The 3,684-nt window shown below is 36.4% G+C and overlaps 1 pseudogene; it reads left to right on the top strand.

Moving 5' to 3' along the window:
* Positions 1 to 3,366: 3,366 nt before the first annotated feature.
* On the top strand, positions 3,367 to 3,450 carry LOC123629943 (annotated as a pseudogene).
* The last annotated feature ends 234 nt before the right edge of the window (positions 3,451 to 3,684 follow it).

Raw genomic sequence — 3,684 nt, 5'->3', positions numbered from 1 at the left:
ACTCAGCAGTTGCACTCTGCTACTTGTGTTGTGGCAAACTTGGTTCATATATATTAGTGAGTACCTTCATTTTTTGATATCTCTGTATCCAAATGAAAAAAGAATGATAAAAGGCAGTGAGCAAAAGATTAACTTGCTACAGAAAAGGGAAAGCTTCCTTTCTGTTCCTGAAGCCTTACAGTGTTGCATCCTCTAAATCTGGCTATTGAATGTAAAATGCAGGCGGTAGGACAGAAGAAGACATGTTTTATGTCTTTGTCTTTTTCTTTCTGTTTCTGGGGGTGGAAATTCCTATTAGCCAGAGAAGAGTGGAGGTGAATAACAGAAAAATTAAAAAAAAGGGCCCTTGTAGAAATTTTAGAAAATTCTGTTTTTTTCAGTCAAACACAAATGAACTAGACTTTATAAAAATTTCAATAATACTATAATTATAACTATGTGTAATAATACAATTAAAGTAACCGCAAAATATTTAATGATTAAAAATGTGACAGTTAAGGTGAGTCAAGGGATAAAATCAATGAAAAGAGAAAAAATTATTTTTGTTGATAAAGTAATAATTATTCTTACTATCAAACTTTCATTAAAGGTCAATGAAAGAGAGAAGCACAAAAGCAATAAAATGGCAGTATCAGAAAACCTATATGATGGTGCTGCTGATGACGGTGACGATGATGCATTACTTCCAGAAAGAAAGAGTAGGAAAACTGAAAGTGGGCAGTTTCCTAGGATGGAGAAAGAAGTGTGTGATAGGTAAGCCTGTAGCAATATTTAACAGTAGATAATTTTATTGTACAATACAGTTAATTCTAATTAGACCAATATTCATCATTAACAAATTTTATGCATTTCTTGGGTATATTCAGCCTTACTTGGTGATCAGAGAAATGCACATTAACAATGAGATAACATATTTTTCAATCATACTGGCATTTTGTTAGAAAAAGATAAGCAGTGTTGGCAAATATGAGGAGAATGCATTCTCATACACTGTTGGTAAATGACATTGGTAACTTCTTTCTGAAGTGCAATTTGGTAGCAAGTATCAACATTTCAGATATGTCACTCCTTTAACCTAACAGAAGCTTCAGATCTGGGACTAGATCCTACAGGAAAACATGACTTGTGTAAACACACATAAACACAAGTTAAGTATGTTTATTCTATGTTATACATAACATACACGAAACCAATATATACATAGACAGCATTTTCTTTTTTTTTTTTTTGAGACAGAGTGTCGGTGTGTTGCCTGGGCTAGAGTGCTGTGGCGTTAGCCTAGCTCACAGCAACCTCAAACTCCTGGGCTCAAGCAATCCTCCTGCCTCAGCCTCCCGAGTAGCTGGGACTACAGGCATGCGCCACCATGCCTGGCTAACTTTTATATATATATTTTTAGCTGTCCATATAATTTTCTTTCTATTTTTAGTAGAGAGGGAGTCTCGCTCTTGCTCAGGCTGGTATCGATCTCCTGAGCTCAAACAACCCTCCTGCCTCGGCCTCCCAGAGTGCTAGGATTACAGGCATGAGCCACCATGCCTGGCAGATAGCATATGTTAAGGATACATAATATGTGTGTGTTAAGAATATTTATACAAGTGCGTTAAGTACATACATGTATATGTATGTTAAAGATAGTTACTGTAACATCATCATATCAAAAACTTAGAGAAAGTCTAAATACCGTTCAATAAGGAAATAGTTACATTGTCATATCCATATCATAATGTCATATGCAACCATTGAAACAATGAGGTTGGATCTATAGTGTACTGATTATTTCACAGTTGACAGATATTTAAAACGTTTAGTTTCATGACATATCTTAAGCAAATTGTGTTAGAATTCTTGTAATATCTGCTGAGGTTCAAAAGGAAGCCACGTGCTACACTGAAGCTCTACCTTGTTCCCAAGAAAACTGCTAGTTATTCAGTTGTTGGCTTTTTGTTCTCAATGTGTGAATGCTGACCTATTGGACCGTCACATTAATCCAGATATTGCCAAAGGATTGCATATCTATATTCCGTATAAACATTTCCATATTTTGGGTAAAACTTACTAAAATACATCAAAGGATCTTTAATCTACTAACCAGGTATTGGCCAACTCTTTCTGTAGAAAGCCAGATAGTAAATGATTTAGGCTTTGTGAACCACAGGGTCTCTGTTGTAGTCCACAAACTGTCATAGACAGTAAGTGAATTGACATGGTAGTGTCCCAGTTAAACTTTACTTACAGACAGTAGGCTTGACTTGGCCCCAAGGCCCCTAATTTGCTGACCCTTGTGCCAAAACCAAGGTGCTCCTAAAGCAGTGAATTTTGTTTTTAAAGATACCCTAACTGCATGCCATTAACCTTTTTTTTTAAAAAGATAACATGTGTCAGTATGCATCCCACCATATTTTCAACAGTGACTTCACATTACGTAACTTACAAAAATTCAGTTTAAAAATGAGATTATTTTCTGCATTTTCTCCTTTTATTCCTGTCGATGAATCAATATTTTAGTATGGATGATTGCTTTGTATATTTGATGAGTGTAAAATATCTTGTAGTTGGATCATTTTTCTAAAGGCAAAAATACTGCTCTTGAACATTTTGGTCTTTCTGTGGTCTTTTTTTTATAAGTATGAGCAAAATGATAATCGGCTTATATAATTGAGTAATGTTCAAGGTGTCTTGTATTTCTATAATTATTGCGAATCCATTACTTAATACCTTGGTCTGGCATTTTTAAAATGCCATATGTATATAATTTTGAAACCTATAAAGTGTGAAAATATACTATATAATTATTGTATAGTGATTGAAATATATAGCTAAACAAGAAGAACATTAGAGCATCCATGATCAGGCCACTTAGGTATGATGGCCTTGAAAAAACTGTCTCTGCTCATGGACTTGAATTTCTTTTCCATTCATTCTTGAACTCATTCCAGCAATTTTCACCCGCACCACTACTGCAAAGTTGGTTTTCTCAAAGTTCCCACTGATTTTCACTTTAATAAATCTCGATATAATTTCTTAGACCTCATTTTACAGAACCTATCAGCAATCTTTTCCCCAGTGAAAAGCTCTCTCCTCCGTAATCATTTTTTCCCTTGACTTTCAGGATATCACTCCTGGTTTTTCCTCCTTCCTCTCTAGTTCATCCATCTTAGTCTGTTTTGTGTGCTTGCCCTCACACCCCACCTTCTGCACATTGAAGTGTCACAGGGCTCAGTCCTCAATCTTCTTTCTCATGACTTTTATTACCTTGTGTGTGCTAATGGTTTCCTTAATTCCAGACCTATATCCCAAACTGCCTACTTGACCCCTCTCTTTGGGTAGCTGTTAGGTATCACAAAATTACCAGGTTGAAAATTGAGCTTTGTGCAGTGGCAGTATCATAGCCAAGGAGGTTTATCTGGGGCGCGATTATTGCTAATTGAAAACTTTTCCCAAATTTGAGCTACTGATGTTCTTCCTCATACCTCCCCCTCATGGAGTCTTTCCTACTTGAGTTAATGGCAACGCTTCCAGTTACTCTGACAAAGACCTTGGGGTAATCCTTGACACCCCCCCCCCTCTCATCTTTGACATCTAATATCTAATCTCTCAGCACACCTTGTCAGGCCTTCCTTCAAAATATGTGCAGAAGCCATTCACCACTTGCCTGTCTAAGCCACCACCATCTGCTGTCTA

Source organism: Lemur catta, unplaced genomic scaffold, assembly GCF_020740605.2.
Source record: "Lemur catta isolate mLemCat1 unplaced genomic scaffold, mLemCat1.pri scaffold_63_ctg1, whole genome shotgun sequence".
NCBI lineage: Eukaryota > Metazoa > Chordata > Mammalia > Primates > Lemuridae > Lemur > Lemur catta.
The sequence above is the reverse complement of the archived record's forward strand: the minus strand, read 5'-3'. Positions and strand labels throughout refer to the sequence as shown.